Raw genomic sequence first — 26,268 nt, 5'->3', positions numbered from 1 at the left:
CTTTGAATTGTTTTCATCAAGAAAGGATGTTGAATTTTGTCAAATGCCTTTTCTGCATCGATCAAGATGATCATGTGGTTCTTCTGTTTTGATTTATTGATGCAGTGAATTACATGAATTGATTTTCTCGTATTGAACCAGCCTTGCATACCTGGAATGAACCCCACCTGGTCATGGTGTATAATTCTTTTAATGTGCTGCTAGATTCAATTTGTGAGTATTTTGTTGAGGATTTTTGCATTTATGTTCATTAAAGAAATTTATCTGTAATTTTCTTCTTTGTAGTATCTTTGATTTTGGTATTAGGGTGATGTTGGCTTCATAGAATGAGTTGGGTAGCTTTCTCTCTTCTTCAATTTTTTTGAAGAGTTTGAGCAGGATTGGTACTAATTCTTTCTTGAATGCTTGGTAGAATTCACATGTGAAGCCATATGGTCCTGGGCTTTTCTTTTTTGGGAGCTTTTTGATGACTGACTCAATCTCTTTACTTGTGATTGGTTTGTTGAGGTTGTCTGTTTCTTCTCAAGTCAATGTTGGTTGTTTATGCTTTTCTAGGAAGTTGTCCATTTTGTCTAAGTTGTCTAGTTTATTAGCATATAGTTGCTCCCAGTATCTTCTCATTATCTCTTTTGTTTCTGCAGGATCACTAGTTATGTCTCCTTTCCTGTTTCTGATTGCATTTATTTGCATCCCCTCCCTCCCTCCCTCCCTTCCTTCCTTCCTTTTTTTCTTTTTCTTTCTTTTTTTGTTAGCCTAGGTAGGGTTCTATCGATTTTATTGATTTTCTCAAAGAACTAACTTCTGGTTTTGTTGATTCTATTGTTCTTCTATTCTCAATTTCATTTATTTCTGCTGTAATCATTCTTTCTTTCCTTCTGTTTGCTTTGTCATTAATTTGCTCTTCTTTCTCTAGTTCCTCCAGGTGACCAGTTAATTCCTCAATTTTTTGCTCTCTCTTCTCTTTTAATATAGGCATTTAGGGCAATAAATTTCCCTGTTAGCACTGCCTTTGCTGCATCCCATAAGTTTTGATATGTTGTGTTTTTTTTTAAAGTATTTTTTTATTAGAGAGTTGTAGGTTTACAGAAAAAATCATGCAGAAATACAGAGCTGCCATATTTGTTAACACTTTGCATTACTGTGTTACCTTTGTAGAAACTGATGAAAGACTATTATAATTGTACTATTAACTGTAGCCCCTAGTTTACATTAGGGCTCCCTGTTTGTGCTGTACTGTCCTATTTTTTATTCTAGTAGCATATATACCACCTAATATTTCCCCTTTTAATCATATTCACCACCACATGATGTACTAATTAAAAATTTACTTTCAAATATCCAAGTACTTTAAAAAAACCAATGAACAAAAACTATTGAATCAGGGAGCCAGTTAGGTCAGGCAGGGGACTAAAGGCTTTGAGCAAAGAGGAAAAGTTCCCACAACCACCTGGTATGTTGTGTTTTTGTTGTTATTTGCCTCAAGGTGTTTACTAATTTCTCTTGTAATTTCTTCCTTAACCCACTGGTTTTCTAAGAGTGTGTTGCTTAGCCTCCATATAGTTGTGAATTTTACAATCTTCTGCCTGTTATTTATTTCCAAGTTCATTCCATTATGGTCTGAGAAAGTGTTTTGTATAATATCAACATTTTTAAATTTGTTGAGACTTGCTTTGTGACCCAACATGTGGCCTACCCTATAGAATGTTCCATACAATTCAACATTTCCATTTCCTTATTGATCCTCTTTCTAGATGTTCTATCCATTGACAGGAGCAGTGTATTGAAATCTCCAAATATTATTGTAGAAGTATCTATTTCTCCTTTCAGTGATCTCAGTGTTTGCTTCATGAATTTTGGGGCACTCTGGCTTGGTGCATAAACATTTATGATTGCTATGTTTTCTTGATGAATTGACCCTTTTATTGTTTCATATGTATTTTAATCCATCTGTTTCACTGGTCTATTTGACCATTCCTGTGCCTATAACATTATCTTTTGTATTCAGTAGATATATTATCAGCTTTATATCTGTCAAAGCAAATTCCTTTCCTCTTCCATTCACTATTCTTTTTAAAAATATCTTGGTGATACAGTATTAAGTCTAAGCAGACTGTAAAAGATTAACAATGTATATGGTAATCACTAGTTCAAAAAAAAAGTAAAGAGGTATATGAAAATAACCAATAATGAAGTTAACCTGGGTGTCCAAAACTATTCAAACAATCCAAAATGAGGTAGGTTAGAGGGAGCAGAGGTAAAAAACCCAGAAGGGTCAAAGAGAAAAAAAATAATAAAATGGTAGACCTAAATTCAATATATCAATAATTATAGTAAATGTTAAATACTCTGATCACTCCAATTAAAAGGCAGAGTTATAAGAATGCATATAAAAGCAAGATCCAATTATACCTGCCTACAAGAGATATACTTTAAATGTAAAAACACAGGTTAAAGGTAAATGCGTGAGATGCAAAATGGCAAAGTAGGAAGTTTTACAGATTGCTCCCTCCACCAGAAAAATGAATGAGCTTGAGAAAGGGATTGGAATCGACTAAGTGGCAACCATGGAACCAGACTGGACATTTAGAACCACAGGAGTGCCAGGCAAAGGGGGAGGATACTGAGATTTCAGCTTTTGTAAGTGAATGTGCAAACCAGCATCTAGCCCTCATTCCCTGGCCCCGTAGTGGTGGCTGTGGAAAAGACAATGGCTACAGAAATGGCCCAGATTCTGGGAGCAGCTGGCTAGGCCCAGGATGGGCAGAGGAAAAGTTGGCCTCCAAAAGTTGAGATTGAAGGTTGAGGTTGGCCTGGGAGATCCCTGAGGGACCAGTACAGACACTGGCCCTGGTTTTGACCCTCTGGCAGCAATGCCATCAGCCTCTCAATAGCACCCCCTCAGAACAGAATGTAAAGAGACTGTGACCCCCCCTTCTATGTGTGTGTGTTTCTTGGTCTGGCATATCCCTCAGGGCCCAAAGCAGACACTGGACTCAGATTCAGCCCTCTTATTAGTAGTGGTGCTGTATCTGGTCTCCTGCCAGTATCACTGGGACATAAAGAATCAGTGTGACTTTTGTTCTTGGTTTTCTTTCCTTTGTGTATGTGAGTTTCATGTTCTGGAGGATCCCAAGGACCCAGCACAAATGCCAGCCTTGGTTTTGGCCTTCTGGTTATTTTTATATACCGCTTCACTTTAAAAAAAACAACAACTAGGGATTACCATATACATCATTAATCTTTTGCAGTCTACTTAGAGTTAATACCATATCACCAAAATATTTTTGAAAAAGAATAGTGAGTGGAAGAGGAGAGGAATTTGCCTTGACAGATATAATCCTTCTTTCTTCTTTCTTTCTTCTTTTATATCTTCCTATTTTTCTTTTTTCTATCTTTTCTTTCTTGTTCTTCATCTGGCACACTGAGGAGTGGGAGAATTAGATTTCCAGAGTTACCATAACAAAAACTCAGAATGTCCAGATCTCAACAAAAATTTACAAATCACACAAGGAGACAGAAGTGTATGGTCTAGTCATAGGAAAAAAGTGAATTTAATGGAAACTATTCCAGAGTTAGCTCAGCCTCTGGAATTACTAAGCAAGATGTTACTTCTAAACTCTCTTAAATAAGATTAATAAACTAAAAGAAAACAGACAAAGAACTAAAGTAAATAAAGAAAACGATATATGAACAAATGACTAGCTTAATGAAAAAGAACTTATAAAGAAGAACCAAGTGGAAATGCTGAAATTCAAAAAAGGCAGAAGGACAGATCAATGAACTTGAAGATAAGACAATTGAAATTGCCCAGTCTGAGGAGCAGAAAGAAAGAAAGAATGAAAAAGTAAAGAACAGAGCCTGTGGAACCTGGGGGACACCATCAAGTGTACCAGTACTGGGACGCCACATCATAGGAGTCACAGAAGAAGAGAGAGAAAAAGGGGCAGAAAAATATTCAAAGAAATAATGTCTGAAAATGTCCCAAATCTGACAAAAGGTAACAAATATATAAATCCAAGAAGCTTAATGAAAGCCAAGCATGATGAATCCAAAGAGATCTACAGCAAGACACATTATAATTAAACCACTGAATGCCAAAGACAAAGAGAATCTTGAAAACAGCAAGAGAGAAGTGACACATCACTTGCAAGGGATCCTTAATAAGACTAACATCTGATTTCTCATCAGAACCATGGAGTTCAGAAGGCAGTGGGAGGACATATTTCAAGTGCTGAAAGAGAAGAATTGTTACCCAGAATAAAATATCTGGCACAGCTGTCCTTCAAAAATGAGGGAGAAATTAAGACATTTCTGGGAAAAACAAACAAACAAACAAAAAAACTGAGGGAGTTCTTTACCACTAGAACTGCTTTATAGGAAATAATAAAGGGATTTCTTCAATTGAAAGGAAAGGACACTAGACAGTAATTCAAAGCTGTACAAAGAAATAAAGACTTCTGGTATAAGTAACACTATGGTTAAATAAAAAGGTCAGTATAAATGCATTTTTCTTCTTATATGGCTTTTACTTCTTATATGGCTTAAAATTCAAATGCATAAAAACCAAGCATGAATCTTTGTTATTGGTCACACAAAGCACAAAAATGTAATCTGTGACAAAAGCACATAAAAGGGAGGGACAGAGTGATTAGTTATAATGTATGTGTAGGTATTCAAGTCAAGTTGGAATCAACACAAAGTAAATTATAATAGATTTAGGGTGCTAAATGTAATCCTCAAGGTAACCATACAGAAAATATCTAAAAAATCTATTTAAAAGGGAAGGATAGGTGATTCAAAATGGCTCATTATAAAAGATCATCTAAACAAAAAGCAAAGCAGTAGTGGAGGAAAGGAGGGACTAAAAAAGGTATGACTTTTGTGCCAGTTTGAATGTATTATGTCCCCCAAACACCATTATCTTTGATGTAATCTTGTGTGGGAAGATGTTATCAGTGTTGATTAGATTGTAATTCTTTGAGTGTTTCTTTGGAATGCACCCCACCCAACTGAGGGTGATGACTCTGATGAGATCGTCCCATGGAGGCGTGGCTCCACCCATTTAGGGTGGGCCTTGATCAGTGGAACCATATAAATGGGCTGACAAACAGAAGGAACTCAGTGCAGTTGTGAGTGATGTTTTGAAGAGGAGCTACAGCCAAGAGAGACACTTTGAAGAAAGCACAGGAGCTGCAGATGAGAGACAGTTTGAAGATGGCCATTGAAAGCAGATTCTTGCTCCAGAGAAGCTGAGAGAGGATAAATATCTCAAGTGCAACTAAGAGTGACATTTTTGAGGAACTGCAGCCTAGAGAGGAATGTCCTGGGAGAAAGCCATTTTGAAACCAGAACTTTGGAGCAGACACCAGCCATGTGCCTTCCCAGCTAATAGAGGTTTTCTGGACACCATTGGCCATCCTCCAGTGAAGGTACCCAATTGCTGATGTGTTACCTTGGACACTTTATGGCCTTAAGACTGTAACTGTGTAACCAAATAAACCCCCTTTTTATAAAAGCCAATCCATCTCTGGTGTTTTGCATTCTGGCAGCATTAGCAAACTAGAACAACTTTGTACTGGCATAAAGATAGACATATTGATCAATGGAATCAAACTGAGAGTTCAGAAATAGATCCTCAGATCTATGGTCAATTGATTTTTTTAAAATTTGAAACAAAAAGGAAGATTCAATGCAATAATAATATTAATCTAGCGATAAGTTAATCCATGACAGAGTTTAAAGTTTGAGATTTATTTTCCCCTTTCTTTGCAGAGAAAGTGGTTTTCTGAAAGCATACAGGACTGAAGATGACAAAGCAAATGAATTTCTCAATGTCTAGGTGCAACAGTCTTGGTCCTCTCTGCTGCTCTCCTAACATTTGTCACCGGCCAGGGTAACAGTTTCTTGTATTTATCTCAGGATGATGTTAATTTCAAGCGTAACTGGATGGTTTGCTCCCTGAATCATCTTCTTGTGATCTCATACTCTTTTGTATGAATTGGGGGTTCATGGTAATCTCTTGATCCATGGCCTTCAACCATTCATGAAGCTCTATACACTTCAGCATCTCCTGGTCAATGTTATGAAGCATGGCTGGGTTATTATATTTCTCAGGGTTATCACGAAAACTGACCATACCATCCTTCTGATTAATACTTGCAAAAATTTTGCTTTTTTCTCTCATGTGTAGGACATATTTTTCTGCCTTCTGAGGTCCAGATACTGCATGTGACTCACCACATCTTGTAATGATAGTGTTAAAAATGTCTTCATCAGCCTCTGGATGTTCTTGTAGAGAGACAACAGGCACTGCTTCACTAGTCCCATGTTGTTACCAAGCCTGAATGTCTTGCTGTGCTTGTTCATCAGGTTTCAGAGTTCTGAGGGATTATTGGTGGAATAAACTTGTGCTAACTCATGTTATGTGTTGCTAAGGGGCTTAATGAATATACGCACAATTTGAGATGCATATTTTGGTAGCTGTTGTACTTTGCCAAGTAATATCATAGCAACTAGAATATACTTTTTATGATTCCAACATGTGACTGACCGCCAACGTGGGAGTAGTTATAGCCTGTTCAAAAAAGTAGAATGCTCTTTCAAAGTTCTTCAGCCGATATAGATCATCCCTCCATAGTAATAGTAACATAGAAAGTGCTTTGCATCATAGGCTCCATTCTCTTTAGAGATATCCATCATACCTATGTTGAGATATGGAAAGGTAGGTTTAAAGCATTTTGCCAGCAAACAAAGCTGGCAGAGATGGGTGTACTGAGGTCAGCTGGTTTGTATTCATCTGCATCTTGTCTATGGCTTGCTTAAGGATGCCAGTTCCTTGCAAGGGCTGTTTTCTTTCCACAAGTGCATTTTTTAACTGCTGGCAAAGTTAAAAAAAAGTGTCTGTTGTGTATCGAGTGTGCTCCCCATTACAAGTACTGATGGAAAGCTGAAACTGTGAGAACAGTCTCGAAGTCAGGAACACTGGGCATAGAAAACTTCACAAACCTCTAGTACTTGGTTAAATTAAATGAGCAACAGTCTGTTTAAAAATTAAGAACCAGATCCACATGAAGCTAAGTGTGTGGGTGCCATAAGGTCCTGCAACCTCATTGGGGGCATTTACTTGGAGGATCTGAGAGCAGGGACATGAGTGGACATTTGCACACTGGTGTTTATGGAGAGAGTATACATGATTTTTCAATGGCTGGAGGTGACCTAAAGGTACATCGACTGAGGAACAGAACGGCGAACTGTTGTGTGTGCATACAAGGAAATATTGAGCTACTACTAGGAGTGAAGCTGTGAGACATGCAATGAAGTGAAAGGAACCTGTAGACAGTATTTTGAGTGAACGATGCCAGAAACAAAGGCAAGCACTGTAATGCCTCATCAATATGGACTGGCAACAATGTGTAAACTCAAATTTTAACCTTAGAGTACAGATTATCAGGGGAATGCTTATTGTAACGGTCCCTAGATTGTAAGCTTTTGCAGCAGTCACATATATTCCTGAATTGTAATGGCTATCACCAGATACTGATATGCTGATCACTTTGTGTATAATCTGATCAATCCCTGGAACTTTGGGTGTCTGTGTGACACCTGAAACTCAGAGCTAGAAGTCAGCAGATATGAATGTCAGTATTAGTACATATAGCAACTGTTAAAAAAACCTGAAAAAGAATCCAGACTTCAGCTAGAGATATGAATGAAGCAGATGAGGTTAGTACAAGGGCAGGTTGGGCCAAAGATAAAGAACAATACTGACTACATTTTGAGACTTTAGGTTCCATGTGAGACCAAGGGAAGAGATGTTTAGTTGGTCCAAGATCTATATTTCCTAAATAATTTAACTTGCATAGTTCATTCAAATACCATAATTACATGACACTTTTTACAGGAAGTGAGACCTGGTGGGTTTTAATAGGAAATGAGACCTGGTGAGACCTGGTGAAATAGTGACATTTCCCAAAGTAATTTGGATAGAGAATAAAAATATATATGCAGGGTTTCCCTGAGGAGCTGGGGGAAAATGCACAGCTGCTGGGCTTCCTCACCTAGATTGTTGCTGATGTTCTCACAAACATTGAAGACTGGCAGTTTGATGTGCCAAGCCCTCTATCACAGGACTTGCCCTTATGAAGCTCATCACTGCAAAGGAGAGGCTAAACCTGCTTAAAGCTGTGCCTAAGAGTCTCTCCCTGAGTACACTTTGTTGCTCAGATGTGGTGCTCTCTCTCTAGCTAAGCCAACTTGGTGAGTGAACTCACTGCCCTCCCCCCTACGTGGGACCTGACTCCCAGGGGTGTAAATCTCCCTGGCAATGTGGAATATGACTCCTGGAGAAGAATCTGGACCTGACATCATGGGATTGAGAACATCTTCTTGACCAAAAGGGGGATGTGAAATGAAACAAAATAAACATTCAGTGGCTGAGAGATTCCAAATTGAGTTGGGAGATCACTCTGGTTGGCATTCTCATGAACTATATAGATAATGCTTTTTTAGGTTTTAGTGTATTGGAATAGCTAAAAGTAAATACCTGAAACTATCAAACTGCAAACTAGTAACCTTGACTCTTGAAGACAATTGTATAGCAATGTAGCTTACAACAGGTGACAGTGTGATTGTGAAAGCCTTGTGGATCACACTACCTTTATCCAGTGTATGAATGGATAAGTAGGAAAATGGGGACAAAAACCTAAATGAAAAATAGGGTGGGAAGGGGTGTGCTTTGAGTGTTCTTTACTTTTATTTTTTATTCTTATTTTCACTTCTTCTGGTACAAGGAAAATGTTCAAAAAAATAGATTGTTGTGGTGAATGCACAACTATTTGATGGTACTATGAACGATTGATTGTACACTTTGGATGATTGTATGGTATGTGAATATATCTTAATAAAATTGAATAAAAAAAATTAAGAACCAGAGTCCACCAAATTCTCTGGGCCTGTCCAAAATGACTACTATAGGGTCTTTTTTTAATTGTCTTTATGAAAATAAAATTTATTATTGTATTTATTAAAATAGGATTTAACAGAATTCACTGAAATAGAAAATATTGTAATAAACTACCACATGCCAGTCATCCCTCTTCAACAATTATCAACACTTGTCAATCTTTTTCTTCTATTTGCCCCTTCTCTTTTTCTGGCACCAGAGCTGGGGTTGGCAAACCATGACCCCACGAGTCAAATCCAACCTGCTGCCCATTGCTGTAAATGAAGTTTTATTGTAATGCAACCATGTCCATTTTTTTTTTCTGTATTGTCTACAGATCCTTTCACGCTACAATGGCAGAGTTGAGCAGTTGCAACAGACGTGGTCCACGAAACTTAAAATATTTACTATCTGGCCTTTTATGGAAAAAGTTTGCCAACCCCTGCACTAGAGTATTTTAAAGCAAATACCAGACATTATACCATTTCACCTGTGAATGCTTCAGTATGACTTACCAACAGATCAAGCCTCTGATAAGATTTAAAAATAAAACCATGTCATACAGACCAAAGCTAATAACTCCTTAATCTCATCTAATACCCGATCTGTGTTTAAAATTCCTCTATTATGTTTTTGTTTGATTTTTTAAAATTGAGATTGTTTACATACCATACAGTTATCCAAAGATCCAAAGTGCACAGTCAGTTGCCCATGGTACCATCATACAGCTGTGCATCCATCATCACAGTTAATTTTTTTTTCAATTTTTAGAACATTTGCATTACTCCAGAAAAGAAATAAAGACACACACAAAAAAGGAAGCTCAAATCCTCCCATACCCCTAACCACCTCCCCTCCATTATTGATTCATAGTATTGGTATAGTCCATTTGTTACTGTTGATGAAAGAATGTTAAAGTACTACTAACTGTAGTATATAGTTTACAATAGGTATATATTTTTTCCTATGTGCCCCTCTATTATTAACTTCTAGTTATAGTGTCATACATCTGTTCTAGTTCATGAGAGAGATTTCTAATATTTGTATAGTTAATCATGGACATTGTCCACCACAAGATTCGCTGTTTTATACATTCCCATCTTTTAACCTCCAACTTTCCTTCTGATGATATACGTGACTCTGAGCTTACCCTTTCCATCACCTTCACACACCATTCAGCACTGTTATTCTCCCAATGTGCTACCATCATCTCTGTCCATTTCTAAATGTTGACGTTCACCCTAGTTGAAAATTCTGCTCATAATAAGCAACAACTCCCCATTCTTTAGCCTGATTCTGTATCCTGATAACTTACATTTCATGTCTATGAGTTTACATATTATAATTAGTTCATATCAGTGAGACCCTGCAATATTTGTCCTTATGTGTCAGGGTTTCTTCATCAATCCATTTTTTTAAAAATGGTTTTGTTCACACACCATACATTCCATCCTAAGTAAACAATCGATGGCTCCCTGTATAGTCACATATTTATGTATTCACTACCATTGCCACTATCTGTATAAGGACATCTCCATTTCTTCCACAAAGGAGGAGGAAGAGTCAAAGAAGGTAGAGAGATAGGAAAAAAAGAAAAAATAGAAAGAGAGAAAGAGAGAGAGAGAAAACAAAACAAAACATGACAGCTAGGAAGCAACAAAAGGAAAGACAGCTTTAAACTAAACTAGGATAAAGAGTCAGACATCACCAATGCCAAGAGTCCCACACCCTTCCCCTATGCCCCCCATATGCATTTAGCTTTGATATATTGCCTATGTTATATTAAAGGAAGCATAATACAATGTTTCTGTTAACTATAATCTCTAGTTTGCATTGACTGTATTTTTCCCCCAATTCCACCTCATTTTTAACACCTTGCAATGTTGGCATTCATTTGTTCTACCTCATGTAAAAACATATTTGCACCTTTTATCACAGTCATTGAGCACCCTAGGTTTCACTGAGTTATACAGTCCCAGTCTTAATCTTTTATCTTTTGTTCTGGTGTCCCACATGCTCCTAACCTTCCTCTTTCAACCATACTCACAGTCATCTTTGTTCAATGTACTTACATTGTTGTGCTACTATCTCCCAATATTGTGTTCCAAACCTCTCACTCCTGTCTTTTCCTTTCTGTCTGTAGTGCTCCCTTTAGTGTTTCCTGTACAGCAGGTATCTTGTTCACAAACTGTGTCATTGTCTGTTTGTCAGAGAATATTTTAAGCTCTCCCTCATATTTGAAGGACAGCTTTGCTGGATATAGGATTCTTGGTTGGTGGTTTTTCCCTTTCAGTATCTTAAATACATCACCCCACTTCCTTCTTGCCTCCATGGTTTCTATTGAGAAATCTGCACATAGTCTTATCAAGCTTCCTTTGCATGTGATGGATCACTTTTCTCTTGCTGATTTCAGGATTCTTTTTATCTGTGACATCTGATAATCTGATTATTAAGTGTCTTGGTGTAGGCCTATTCAGATCTATTCTGTTTGGGGTACGTTGTGCTTCTTGGATCCATAATTTTATGTCTTTCATAAGAGATGGGAAATTTTCATTGAGTATTTCCTCTATTATTTCTTCTGCCCTTTTTCCCTTCTCTTCTCCTTCTGGGACACCAATGACAAGTACATTCCTGCATTTCTTTTTGTCCTTAAGTTCCTTGAGATGTTGCTCATATTTTTCCATTCTTTTCTCTGTCTGTTCTTTTGTATGTAGGCTTTCAGGTGCCTTGTTCTCTAGTTCCTGAGTGTTTTCTTCTGCCTCGTGAGATCTGCTTTTGTATGTCTCCATTGTGTCCTTCATCTCGTGTGTTGTGCTTTTCATTTCCATAGATTCTGTCAGTTGTTTTTTCAAACTTTCAATTTCTACCTTATGTACAGCCAGTGTTTTCATTATATGCTTCATCTCTTTTGCCACAGCTTCCCTTAAGTTTCTGAATTGATGCAGCACTAGTTGTTCAAATTCCTGTCTCAGTTGAAGTATAAATTTGTTCCTTTGACCAGGGCCATAACTTCACCCCTCCTAGTGTAGGTTGCAGTTTTCTGTTGTCTAGGCATCTGATCTCCTTGGTTACCCCAATCAGGTTTTCCTAGACCAGAATGGGCTCAGGTTTTGGAAGGAGGCAATAGTTTCAGGTATCCTGAGGGTGTCTTAGAAGATTGATATACCCTGTGAGGCCTCAGGTCACTGTGCTTTTCTGCCCAGCAGGTGGTGGCTATTAGCCTGTCACTCCCAACTGGTGTAAGGAGGTGTGGCCTGTGGTTGTTTTCCCCCAGGCTCTGGGGTCTGGTTCTGAATCAAAGGTGGTTAGCAGAACTTGGCACCACCTCTTTCCTCTTAGGGTAGATACACCCCTGGGGAGATGTCATCTGCATTTGAATAGTCTCTGACTCTGCTATATCCACCCTTGTCTGGATCTGTGCACTGGGAATTGAAAATGGCTGAGACTTTCTCCACTGAGACAAAAAAGGGACAGAAAGACCCTCTTCAGGGTCAGTCAGCAGCCCCCCTCAGTTTCACCTATCAGCCAGAGACAGTACCCAGTCCTCTGGGCTCCCCCTCCCTCCCAGAGAGGTCCTCTGGCTCTTCAAGGTCAGTTGATACCAAGAGCCTGTCTGCTTGGGGATTTGTAGCTTGTGTTGAGCATGTTTGCTTATTAAAACCCTAATTGGAGCTCAGCTGAGCTTTATTTGCTTGCTCAGAAAGTGCTGCTCTAGCACAGTGAGGCTTGGCAGTTTGGGAGAGTGCTGGTCTCTAGCACCATGAGTCTTTGTAATTCGGGCCATGGGGGGAGGGGTCTCCCGACCTGGATCTGCAGTTTTTACTTGCAGACTTTATGCTGTGATCTTGGGAATTTCTCCCAATTCAGGTGGGTGTATGATGAGTGAATGGTCATGTTTGTCCCCCTGCAGTTATTCCAGATTATTTACTATTGTTCCTGGTTGTTTATTAGTTGTTCCAGGGGGACGGACTAATTTTCACACCTCTCTATGCCAACATCTTCTTCTGTCCTCCTACCATAGGGTCTTTTTAATTTTTTTTTTATTTTTTTAAATTTTTGTAATTTTTTTACTTTTTTACTTTTTTTTTTTTTTTTTTTATGTTGAGCAGGACTAACAATACAGAAGGTGGAGTATCTGGCTTCTCCATGCAGGGTCAGAGGTGTCCCAGGAAGGTCTTCCTTGGCCTAAACTCTTGCCCATCAGTGGCCACCAACATGAGGTTGCACCAAACCTGTCTCATCTATCCACTGGTGAAAACGTGACTATTCTTGGGAGGCCAATAGGTGAGAGTCTGAGGTGGGGATGCATATGTGGATGTTAGTGGAGGGGAAGGGATTAGAGAACTAATCCTAATGTTCCTGGCCCAGTGCTTTTTTTTTTTTTAATTCAGTTTTATTGAAATATATTCACAAACCATACAGTCATCCATGGTATACAATCAACTGTTCACAGTATGATCACATAGTTATGCGTTCATCACCACAATCCACCTCCGAACATTTTCCTTACATCAGAAAGAACCAGAATAAGAATAAAAAATAAAAGTGAAAAGAGAATACCCAAACCATCCCCCCATCCCACCCTATTTGTCATTTAGTTTTTACTCCCATTTTTCTACTGATTTTTTTTTCAATTTTTTAACTTTGTTTATCAGAAAATTAAAAACAAACAGGCAAACAACAACCAAAAAAACCCCACAACATTTCAAACAAAGCAATGGATTAAGGAAAACAAATAACCTAAAATAACTACTTTGCTTCCAATATGTTCCTACCATACCCCAAGAAAATTAATAAACCATGTCCAAACAGAGGAGTAAGAAAAACAAATAATCTAAAATAACTACATTGCTTCCAACATGTTCCTACCATAACCCAAGAAAATTAACAACCCTTAAGAAAACAAAGGAATAAGAGAAAAAAAAAACCTAAAATAACTCTATTGCTTCCAACATGATCTTACTATATCCAAGAAAGTTTACAAACCATAATCATTCCTGAGCATTCCCATAACATTGAGATTACCCTCCATAGTTTATCTGTTCTTATTAGATTATCATTCCCCCTCCACTAATTGGTATCTCTAGGTCCCCTACATTCTACAGTATAAAACATTGTACATTTTTCACAGAATTCACATTAGTGGTAACATACAATATCTCTCTTTTTGTGCCTGGCTTATTTTGCTCAGCATTATGTCTTTTTTTTTTTTTTTTTTTTTTTTTAATCTTCATTTTATTGAGATATATTCATATACCATGCAGTCATACAAAACAAATCGTACTTTCGATTGTTCACAGTACCATTACATAGTTGTACATTCATCACCCAAATCAATCCCTGACATCTTCATTAGCACAAACACAAGAATAACAAGAATAATAATTAGAGTGAAAAAGAGCAATTGAAGTAAAAAAGAACACTGGGTACCTTTGTCTGTTTGTTTCCTTCCCCTATTTTTCTACTCATCCATCCATAAACTAGACAAAGTGGAGTGTGGTCCTTATGGCTTTCCCAATCCCCTTGTCACCCCTCATAAGCTACATTTTTATACAACTGTCTTCGAGATTCATGGGTTCTGGGTTGTAGTTTGATAGTTTCAGGTATCCACCACCAGCTACCCCAATTCTTTAGAACCTAAAAAGGGTTGTCTAAAGTGTGCGTAAGAGTGCCCACCAGAGTGACCTCTCGGCTCCTTTTGGATTCTCTCTGCCACTGAAGCTTATTTCATTTCCTTTCACATCCCCCTTTTGGTCAAGAAGATGTTCTCCGTCCCACGATGCCAGGTCTACATTCCTCCCCGGGAGTCATATTCCACGTTGCCAGGGAGATTCACTCCCCTGGGTGTCTGATCCCACGTAGGGGGGAGGGCAGTGATTTCACCTTTCAAGTTGGCTTAGCTAGAGAGACAGGGCCACATCTGAGCAACAAAGAGGCATTCGGGAGGAGGCTCTTAGGCACAACTATAGGGAGGCCTAGCCTCTCCTTTGCAGCAAGCGTCTTCCCAAGGGTAAAACCTGTGGTAGAGGGCCCAACCCATCAAACCACCAGTCCCCTATGTCTGTGGTCATGTTAGCAACCATGGAGGTGGGGTAGGCGAATACCCCTGCATTCTCCACAGGCTCCTCAAGGGGGCACTACATCTTTTTTTTTTCCCTGTTTTTTTTTTTTTTTAACTTTCCCTTCTTTTTTAAATCAACTGTATGAAAAAAAAGTTAAAAAGAAAACAAACATACAATAAAAGAACATTTCAAAGAGACCATAACAAGGGAGTAAGAAAAAGACAACTAACCTAAGATAACTGCTTAACTTCCAACATGTTCCTACTTTACCCCAAGAAAGTTACCTAATATAGCAACATTTCTGTGAACTTGCTCCTACTATATCCATCAGAAATTAACAGACCATAGTCATTCCTGGGCATCCCCAGAACGTTAAATAGCTTATCTGTTCTTCTTGGACTATTGTTTCCCCTTCCTTAATTGCCCTCTATTGCTAGTTCCCCCACATTCTACATTACAAGCCATTTGTTTTACATTTTTAAAAGTTCACATTAGTGGTAGCATATAATATTTCTCTTTTTGTGCCTGGCTTATTTAGCTTAGCATTATGTCCTCAAGGTTCATCCATGTTGTCATATGTTTCACGAGATCGTTCCTTCTTACTGCCGCGTAGTATTCCATCGTGTGTATATACCACATTTTATTTATCCACTAATCTGTTGAAGGACATTTCGGTTGTTTCCATCTTTTGGCAATTCTGAATAATGCTGCTATGAACATTGGCATGCAGATATCTGTTCGTGTCACTGCTTTCCGATCTTCCGGGTATATACCGAGAAGTGCAATCACTGGATTGATGTTAGCTTCATAAAATGAGTTAGGTAGTGTTCCATTTTCTTCAGTGTTTTGGAAGAGTTTGAGTAAGATTGGTGTCAGTTCTTTCTGGAAAGTTTGGTAGAATTCCCCTGTGAAGCCATCTGGCCCTGGGCATTTATTTGTGGGAAGATTTTTGATGACTGATTGGATCTCTTTGCTTGTGATGGGTTGGTTGAGGTCTTCTATTTCTTCTCTGGTCAGTCTAGGTTGTTCATATGTTTCCAGGAAATTGTCCATTTCTTCTACATTATCCAGTTTGTTGCCATACAGTTGTTCATAATATCCTCTTATAATTTTTTTAATTTCTTCAGGATCTGCAGTTATGTCACCTTTTTCATTCATTATTTTGTTTATATGGGTCTTCTCTCTTTTTGATTTTGTCAGTCTAGCTAGGGGCTTGTCAATCTTGTTGATCTTCTCAAAGAACCAACTTTTGGTGATATTTATCCTCTCTATTGTTTTTTTGTTCTCTATGTCATTTATTTCTGCTTTAATCCTTGTTATTTCTTTTCTTCTACTTGGTTTAGGATTGGTTTGCTGTTCATTTTCTAGCTTCTTCAGTTGATCCATTAGTTCTTTGATTTTGGCTCTTTCTTCCTTTTTAATATATGCATTTAGTGCTATAAATTTCCCCCTTAGCACTGCTTTTGCTGCATCCCATAGGGTTTGGTATGTTGTGTTCTCATTTTCATTCGTCTCTATATATTTAGCAATTTCTCTTGCTATTTCTTCTTTAACCCACTGATTGTTTAGGAGTGTGTTGTTTAACCTCCAGGTATTTGTGAATTTTCTAAGTCTCTGATGGTTATTGACTACTAATTGTATTCCATTGTGGTCAGAGAATGTGCTTTGAATAATTTCAATCTTTTTAAATTTATTGAGGCTTGTTTTATGTCCCAGCATATGATCTATTCTGGAGAAAGTTCCGTGAGCACTAGAAAAGTATGTGTATCCTGTTGATTTGGGATGTAATGTCCTGTATATGTCTGTTAAATCTAACTCATTTATCAGATTGTTTAGGTTTTCAATTTCCTTATTGGTCTTCTGTCTGGTTGATCTATCTATAGGAGAGAGTGATGTGTTGAAGTCTCCCACAATTATTGTGGAAACATCAATTGTTTCCTTTAGTTTTGCCAGTGTTTCTCTCATGTATTTTGTGGCACCTTGGTTGGGTGCATAGACATTTACGATTGTTACTTCTTCTTGTTGAATTGCCCCTTTTATTAGTATGTAGTGGCCTTCTTTGTCTCTCAAAACATCCCTGCATTTGAAGTCTATTTTATCTGAGATTAATATTGCTACACCTGCTTTCTTTTGGCTGTAGCTTGCATGGAATATTTTTTTCCATCCTTTCACTTTCAGTTTCTTTGTGTCCCTGTGTCTAAGATGAGTCTCTTGTATGCAACATATTGATGGTTCATTTTTTTTGATCCATTCTGCGAATCTATATCTTTTAATTGGGGAGTTTAATCCATTTACATTCAACGTTATAACCATGAAGGCATTTCTTGAATCAGCCATCTTATCCTTTGGTTTATGTTTGTCAGATTTTTCCCCCTCTGTCTATTAATATCCTTTATTGTACCCATACCGAATCTCTTTAGTACTGAACCTTTCTCCAAGTCTCTCTGTCCTTTCTTTTTTTCTCTGTCTGTAGGGCTCACTTTACTATCTCCAGTAGGGCAGGTCTCTTGTTAGCAAATTCTCTCAGCATTTGTTTGTCTGTGAAAAATTTAAGCTCTCCCTCAAATTTGAAGGAGAGCTTTGCTGGATAAACTATTCTTGGCTTGAAATTTTTCTCACTCAGAATTTTAAATATATCGTGCCGCTGCCTTCTTGCCTCCATGGTGGCTGCTGAGTAGTCACTACTTAGTTTTATGCTGTTTCCTTTGTATGTGGTGAATTGCTTTTCTCTTGCTGCTTTCAGAACTTGCTCCTTCTCTTCTGTGTTTGATAGTGTGATCAGTATATGTCTCGGAGTGGGTTTATTTGGATTTATTCTATTTGGAGTTCGCTGAGCATTTATGATTTGTGTATTTATGTTGTTTAGAAGATTCGGGAAGTTTTCCCCAACAATTTCTTTGAATACTCTTCCTAGACCTTTACCCTTTTCTTCCCCTTCTGGGACACCAATGAGTCTTATATTTGGACGTTTCATATTATCTATCATATCCCTGAGGTCGATTTCGATTTTTTCAATTTTTTTCCCCATTCTTTCTTTTATGCTTTCATTTTTCCATTCCGTCATCTTCCAGGTCACTGATTCGTTGTTCAACTTCCTCTAGTCTTGTACTATGAGTGTCCAGAATCTTTTTAATTTGGTCAACAGTTTCTTTAATTTCCATAAGATCATCCATTTTTTAATTTAGTCTTGCAATATCTTCTTTATGCTCTTCTAGGGTGTTCTTGATTTCCTTTATCTCCCATACTATGGTCTCATTGCTCATCTTTAGTTCTTTGAGTAGTTGCTCTAGGTGCTGTGTCTCTTCTGGTCTTTTGATTTGGGTGCTTGGGCTTGGGTTATTCATATCGTCTGGTTTTTTCATATGCTGTATAATTTTCTGTTGTTTTTGGCCTCGTGGCATTTGCTGAACTTGATAGGGTTCTTTTAGGATTTGTAGACCAATTGAAGTCCTTATCTCTAATTTATCAGATCTACAGCTTCGTGGAGTACACTTTCTCTAACTAACCAGCAGGTGGCATCCACGAGCCACCTGTTCTCCACAAGCCAGTTCTCCCCTGCTTAGCCTTTTTGGTGAGTGGGGGAGTGAGTCTTGTGGGGTCCAATTGGTGTACCAAGCTTGCGTGTGTAGTTGGTGTTGCCTGCCCTGTATATGGGGCGTGTTTCTGGGCAGTCAGGGAGGGGGGGTTGGCTCTAACAATCAAATCTCCCTGGTGATCCTAGAGTTTTAAATCTGCTGCAATAGTCTAATCCTTCAGTTCAGTCCTGCCACAGTTTGTCTCTGCCACTGACCCACAAGTCCTTGGTATTGGCGTATGGCTCCTGAGACTTGCAAGTGGGCCCCTCTTCCAGGCCGTGCACCCCGGGTCCTCTGTTGAGGGATGACTGTGCTATGTCACAGGTGAGTGCCGTCCCCCCAGGGCAGTTCTGGGCTGCTGTGCTGTGTAGGGAGGCTCCCAGTCTGCTGAAATGATGGCTGAATGGGGCTTTGTTAATTCACACTGCTCTACCTTCCCAACTCTGGGACAATCAGCTGAGGTTGCAGGGAAGGCTATTGTCCATGCCCAGTTTTGTGGTGTGTGCCTGTTATTTGAAGCACTTCCGTCCCACTGGGTTGTCTGGGGCAGCTCTGGGCTATGGGGCTGGCGATGGGCAGGAGTGTTTCCTGTCCACCAGGATGATGGCTGTGAGCGTACATCCCCCTTTTCTTGGGAAGTTGTGGTGTTTAGTGAATTTTCTCAGCCACTGGATTATTGCGTTTTGTCTCAGAGCTCTCCTAGTTCTGCTCTTGACTTGACCTGTCCAAATAGCAAGTCTTTGAAGCTTTCTGTATTGGGCTTCTTAGAGTAATTGTTTTAGAAAAAGAAAAAAGGATTAAAACAAAACAAAACAAACAAACAAACAAACAAAAAAAAAACGGGCCCTCCTCAGAGATCTAATGGGTGATTGAAATGCTAAGAGACAAAGCAACCAGGGCCATTAAGGAAAGGTCCACAGGGCAGAGAAATCAGCTTTTCTTCAGGATTTGCATATGCGCCTCAGGGCCCTTCCCCTTTCTATGTTCACCAGAACTCCAAAAATCCTCTGCTTTTATTTTGGAGTTTTTCGTGTTGTTTTTTTTCTATGCCTGTCTCCTCTCTGCTGGGCTGGCTGCTCTCAGATTCTCTGGTGTCTGGTCTCAGTCTATCTATGGTTGGAGTTTGAATCAGTAGAATGAGTTTCCGATAGGGCTGCCACTGCAGTTCTCCCTTCTCCTTCCCGGAGCTGACAGCCCCTCCTCCCCCGGGACTGAGCCTGACAGGGAGGGGCGCGGTTCCCCTGGCCGCAAAAACTTACAGATTTCGCTGATCTCAGCAGTTCCACCTTTTCATGAGTGTTGTATGAAGTATGCCCAAAGTCAGATTGCTCTGTGGTGTCCAGTCCATGCAGTTCCTGGCTTTCTACCTACTTTCCTGGAGGAGTAACTAAAACATACAGCTCACCCGTCTGCTATCTTGCCCCGGCTCCCATAGGGTCTTTAAATAGTCAAAATAAAACAGCAAGGACCCCTGATGAGCGTTCTTGTACATTCAGAGCCCCAAGCACAGTGTCCAGAAGGGATACGGTATTTGCAAGCAGCTCCCTGCTCTTGTTGATATGTTCACAAAACTGAGTCATCTGCCCTTTAGCTGAGAGCTGTTCATGACCTGCTCCAGGGCACATGCCAGGTTTCTCTTAGGCAGCTCAAGAGGCAGAAGTGGCTCAGGCAGGAAAAGGCAGCTGCTGTGCTGCCTTTTTTCATAAGGCTCCCAAACCCACTCAACTGGGACAGAATGGTCTCTTCAATAAACGGTGTTGGGAAAACTAGATATCTAGAATTTAAAAAATTAATTATACAAAAATTAACTCAAAATGAATAAAAGACATAAATAAAAGAACCAATACCATAAAACTCCTAGAAGAAAATGTTGGGAAATATCTCCAATATACTGATGGGTGGTAGTTTCTTAGACTTTACACCAAAATCCCAAGCAACAAAAGAAAAAATAGATAAATAGGAATCCTTAAAATCAATTACTTTGGTTCTCAAAGGACTTTGTCAAAAGGGTGAAAAGGCAACTGACTAAATGGGAAAAAATATTTGGAAACCACATATTTAATAAGGGTTTGATATCCTGAATATATAAAGAAATTGTACAACTTGACAACAAAGACAAACAACCCACTTAAAAAATGGGCAAAAGACCTACCCCCTACATGGGACATGACTCCCAGGGGTGTAAATCTCCCTGGCAACATGGGACATGACTCCCAGGGATGAATGTGGACCCAGCATCGTGGGATTGAGAAAGACTTCTTGGACCAAAAGGGGGAAGGTAAACTAAACAAAATAGATTTTCAGTGGCTGAGAGATTTCAAATAGAGTAGAGAGGTCATTCTAGAGGTTATTCTTATGCATTATATAGATATCCCTTTTTAGTTTTTAGTGTATTAGAATAGCTAGAAGGAAATAACCTGAAACTATTGAACTACAACCCAATAGCCTTGATGCTTGAAGACGAGTGTACAACTATATAGCTTATAGAATGTGATAGTGTGATTGTGAAAACCTTGTGGCTCACACTCCCTTTATCCAGTGTTTGGACAGATGAGTACAAAAATGGGGACAAAAAAGTAAATGAGTAATAAGGGGCTATGGGAGAGATGGGTTGTTTTGGGTGTTATTTTTTAATTTTATTTTTATCTTTTTGTAGTAATGACAATGTTCAAAAATTGAATGTACAATTATATGATATACTGTAAACAACTGATTGTATACTTTGGATGATTTTATGGTACGTGACTATATCTCAATAAAATTACAAGGAAAAAATTTTTTAAAAATGGGCAAAAGACATGAATAGACATTTTCCGAGGAGGAGGAAATACAGATGGCTAAAAAGCATATGAAAATATGCTCAGTCTCACTATCTAATAGGGAAATGCAAATCGAAACCACAATGAAATATCATCTCACACTTGTTAGAATGCTCTTATTAAACAAACAGGAAATTACAAGTGTTGGAGATGATGTGGAGAAATTGGAACACTTATTCACTGCTGGTGGGGATGTAAAGTGGTACAGCTGCTGTGGAGGATGGTTTAGCAGTACCACAGGAAGCTAAGTATAGAGTTGCCTTACAACCTGGAAATCCCACTACTCAGGATATACCCAGCAGATCCGAAAGCAGGGACATGAACAGACTTCTGCACACCGATATAACAGTGGCATAATTCACAATTGCCAAAAGATGGAAACAACTCAAGTATCCACTGACAAATGAATGGATAAATAAAATGCAGTATATATGTACGATGGACTATTATTCATCATTAAGAAGGAATGAAGTCCTGAAGCACACGACAACATGGATGAACCTTGAAGACATATGTTAAGTGAAGTGTCAGACACAAAAAGACAAATATTGTATTATCTCACTGATATGAACTATTTACAATATGTAAACTCATAAACATAAAATATACAATATAGGTTACCAGAATATAGAATGAAGCTAAAGAATGGGGAGTGGTTGCTTAATATGTGCAGAATGTTTAAGTAGATTGAACTTAAACATTTGAAAAGGGACAGAGGTAATGGTAGCATGTTATTGTGAGAATAATTAACAGTGCTGAATAGTGTGTGAATGTGGTGGAAAGGGGAAGTTTAGAGTCATGTTTGTCACCAGAAGGAAAGTTGGAGGTTAAAACATGGAAATGTATAACACAGTGAATCTTGTGGTGGACAATGCCCACGATTAACCGTACAAATATAAAAAGTTCTTTCATGAACTAGAGAAAATGTATGACGCTATTAGAAGGAGTTAATAATAGAGCGGTTTATGGGAAAAAATGTACCTATTGCAAATATAGTTAACAGTAATGTTTTAATACTCTTTCATCAACAGTAACAAATGTACTATACCAATACTATGGGTCAATAATGGGGGGTGGGGAATAAGGGGTATGGGAGGATTTGGGTTTTCTTTTTTCTTTTTATTTCTTTTTTGGAGTAATGAAAATGCTCTAAAATTGATCCTGGGGATGTATGCAAAACCATGTGATGATACTGTGAGCCAATGATTGTATACTTTGGGGGGTTTGTATGGTATGTGAATATATCTCAATAAAACTGCAAAAAAAAAAAAAAGGAATGACTTACAAAATCATTAGTAGATGGGCAGAAGTAAATCTTGCCTTATCAGTAATTACCTTAAATATGAAAGGATTAAACTCTCCAATCACAAGGCAGAGTATGCTGCTTTGGATCAGTTATATACCCCAGAAAAGACTATGTTCTTTTAATCCAATCTTGTGGGGGCAGACCTATTGTGCGTGGGACCTTTTGATTAGGTTGTTTCCGTGGAGATGTGGCCTTGCCCTTTCAAGGTGGGTCTTAATCCTCTTGCTGGAGTCCTCTATGAGAGGACAAAAGACAGATGAAACTGAAAGAGCCCAGAGATGCTGTTCTAGTTTGCTAATGCTGCGTAATGCAAAACACCAGAGATGGATTGGCTTTTATAAAAAGGGGGTTTATTTGGCTACGCAGTTACAGTCTTAAGGCCATAAAGTGTCCAAGGTAACACATCAGCAATCAGGTACCTTCACTGGAGGATGGCAAATGGTGTCCGGAAAACCTGTGTTAGCTGGGAAGGCATGTGGCTGGTGTCTGCTCCAAAGTTCTGGTTTCAAAATGGCTTTCTCCCAGGACATTCCTCTCTAGCAAGCTTGCTCCTCTTCAAAACGTCACTCACAGCTGCACTGAGTTCCGTCTCCCTGAGTCAGCATGTTTATATGGCTCCACTGATCAAGGCCCACCCTGAATGGGTGGGGCCACGCCTCCAAGGAAATATCCCATCAGTTATCATCTACAGTTGGGTGGGGCGCATCTCCATGCAAACAATCTAATCCAAACGTTCCAACTTAATCCCCACTATTATGTCTGCCCCACAAGATTGCATCAAAGAATATGGCTTTTTCTGGGGGACATAATACATTCAAACCGGCACAGCTGCTTAGACAGAAATGCCCCAGTAGAAACAAGAAGAAAGCCAGAGAGAAGCTAAGAGAGAAAGAAACACCCAGAGGTATTTTGGAGACAGCCATTTGAAACCAGGGCCCTGGAGAGAAGGACCAGTAGTCACTGCCATGTGCCTTCCCATGTGACACAGGAGCCCTGGATGCCAGTGGCCTTTCCTCAGAGAAGGTATCTTACTCTTGATGCCTTATTTGGACATTTTCATGGCCTTAAACTGCACATTTGTGAACTAATAAAGCCCCATTGTAAAAGCCAATCCATTTCTGGAATATTGCATTCTGGCAACTTTAGCAAACCAAAACACAGAGATTGACAGAATGGATAAAGAAACATGAAACAACTGTATGCTGTTGACAAGAGACTCATCTTAGATCCATAGATATAAACATGTTGAAAGTAAAAGGAGAAAACCATTTCAAACCATATATCACATAAGGGTTTATATCCAGAATTTATAAAGAACTTTTACATTGCAACAACAAAAAAGACAAAAAATTCAACTTAAAAATGGGCAAAGGACTTGAATAGACATTTCTCCAAAGAAGATATAAAAATGGCTGATAAGCACATGAAAAGATGTTCAACATCATTAACCATCAGGGACATGCAAATCAAAACCATAATGAGATGCCACTTCATACCACAAGGATGGCTATTATTAAAAATATGGAAATGTGTTGAAGAGGAACTCTAGTGCATTGTTAGTGTGGATGTAAAATAGTGCAGCCACTGTGGAATGCAATATTGTGGTTCCTCAAAAAGTGAAATATAGAATTACTACTTAACCTAGCAACTCTACTTCTAGGTATATACACAACAGGGTCTCAGATACTTGCAACCAATATTTATAGAAAAATTATTTACAATAGCCAAAAGGTGGAAATAGCCCAAATGTCCATCAACAAATGAGTGGATAAATAAAATATATATATACATGATGGAATAATATTTGGTCACAAAAAGAATGAAGTTATGAGACATGCTGCAACATGAAAGAACCTTGAAACCCTTATGTTCAGTGAAATAAGTAAGGCACATAAGGACAAAAATTGTATATCACTTACAAGAGATGACTTGAAATAGCAAATTTGAAGAGACAGAAAGTAGATTAAAGGTTACCAAAGGATGGGGGAAGGGGTAAGAGAGGGAGTGAATTTTTTGTGAATATGGAGTGTCTATAAATAAAATTAATAAAAATTAAAATTAAAAAAATTAAAAGGTGTTCTGATTTGCTAATGCTGCCATTATGCAATATACCAGAAATGGATTGGCCTTTATAAAGGAGATTTATTAGGTCACAAATTTATAGTTCTGAGATAATAAAAGTGTCCAAACTAGGGCATCAACAAGAGTATACTTTCACTGAAGAATGGCTGATTGTGTCTGGAACACCTCTGTCAGCTGGGAAGGCATGTAGCCGGCATCTGCTGGTCCTGTGCTCCCAGGTGGTGTTTCAATATGGCTTTCTCCAAAATGTGTATGGGCTTGACTCTCTTAGCTTCTTTAGCTCCTGCACATCTATGCATCAGAGTCTTCTCTGAGCTTCTCCAGAGCAAAGTCTGAGCTAGCTGCTCCAAACTTCTCCAAGCATCTCAAAGTGTCAGCAAGCATCTCTCCAAAAGTCTTGCTCAGCTGCTCTGAGCTCCTTCTGTCTGTGAGCTATCTTATAGGACCCCAGTGATTTAATTAAGACCCACCCTGAATGTGTGGGGCCCACATCTCCATGGAAATAATTTCATCAAACGTTTCCACCCAAATCAACAGATTAATCAGTCTGTCCCTACACAATGCATTAAAGAATATGGCTTTTTGGAGAACATAATATATCCAAACCAGCACAAAAGGTAAACGGGTGAAAAAGGTAGATCATACAAACAATAAACATAAGAAGGCTAGTGTGGGTATATTAACACGAGAAAAAAATAGACAGCAAGAACAAAGCATTACCAGAGATAAAGTAGAACACTTCATAAGGAAGTCAGGGACAATTCTTCAGGAAGACATAACAATGATAAAAGTATATGTACCCAATCACAGCCTCAAAATATATGAAATGAAAATTGACAGAACTAAAGAGAGAAAAAGAGAATTCCATTATCAAAGTAAGGTGTTCTCAGCAATAAATAAAACTAGATGAAAAAAATCAGTAAGGAGTAAGATTTGTGGTACTGTCAGTTACTATGATCTTATTAATATTAATATTTATAAAACATTTACAATCAATAACTTCAGAATGCACATTCTTTTCAAGTGTACATGGTACAGTCACCAAAACAGACCATATTCTTGGATATAAAACAAGTTTTCATATATTTAAAAGGATTGAAATGATAAAGGGTATTTTCTCCAACTACCATAGGATCAAATTATAAATGAATAAAAGATATCAAGGAACCCTCAAAAATATTTTGAAGTTAAACAATATATGTCTAAATAATCCATGAGTCAAAGGTGAAATTACAAGATAAATTTAAAAATATTTTTTGCTAAATGATAAAAAAAATATTGAAATTTGTAGGATTCAACTAAAGCAGTGTTTAGAGGGAAACTTACAGCTTTAAATTTCTATATTAAAAAAGAAGAAAGTTTAAAATCAACATCTTATGGTTCCACTTTTTGATAGAAAAGGAAGAGAAAAAGATATCAAAAGTAAGTAGAAGGAAGGGAATAAAGATGAAAGTAGAAATCAATGAAATAGAAAACAACAGAG

The 26,268-nt window shown here is 38.3% G+C and overlaps 1 pseudogene; it reads right to left on the bottom strand.

Moving 5' to 3' along the window:
• Window positions 1–5,932: 5,932 nt before the first annotated feature.
• Window positions 5,933–20,173, bottom strand: LOC119540292 (annotated as a pseudogene).
• Window positions 20,174–26,268: the final 6,095 nt, after the last annotated feature.

Source organism: Choloepus didactylus, chromosome 7 (assembly GCF_015220235.1).
Source record: "Choloepus didactylus isolate mChoDid1 chromosome 7, mChoDid1.pri, whole genome shotgun sequence".
Classification (NCBI taxonomy): domain Eukaryota; kingdom Metazoa; phylum Chordata; class Mammalia; order Pilosa; family Megalonychidae; genus Choloepus; species Choloepus didactylus.
This window is presented reverse-complemented; position numbering and strand designations above follow the sequence as displayed.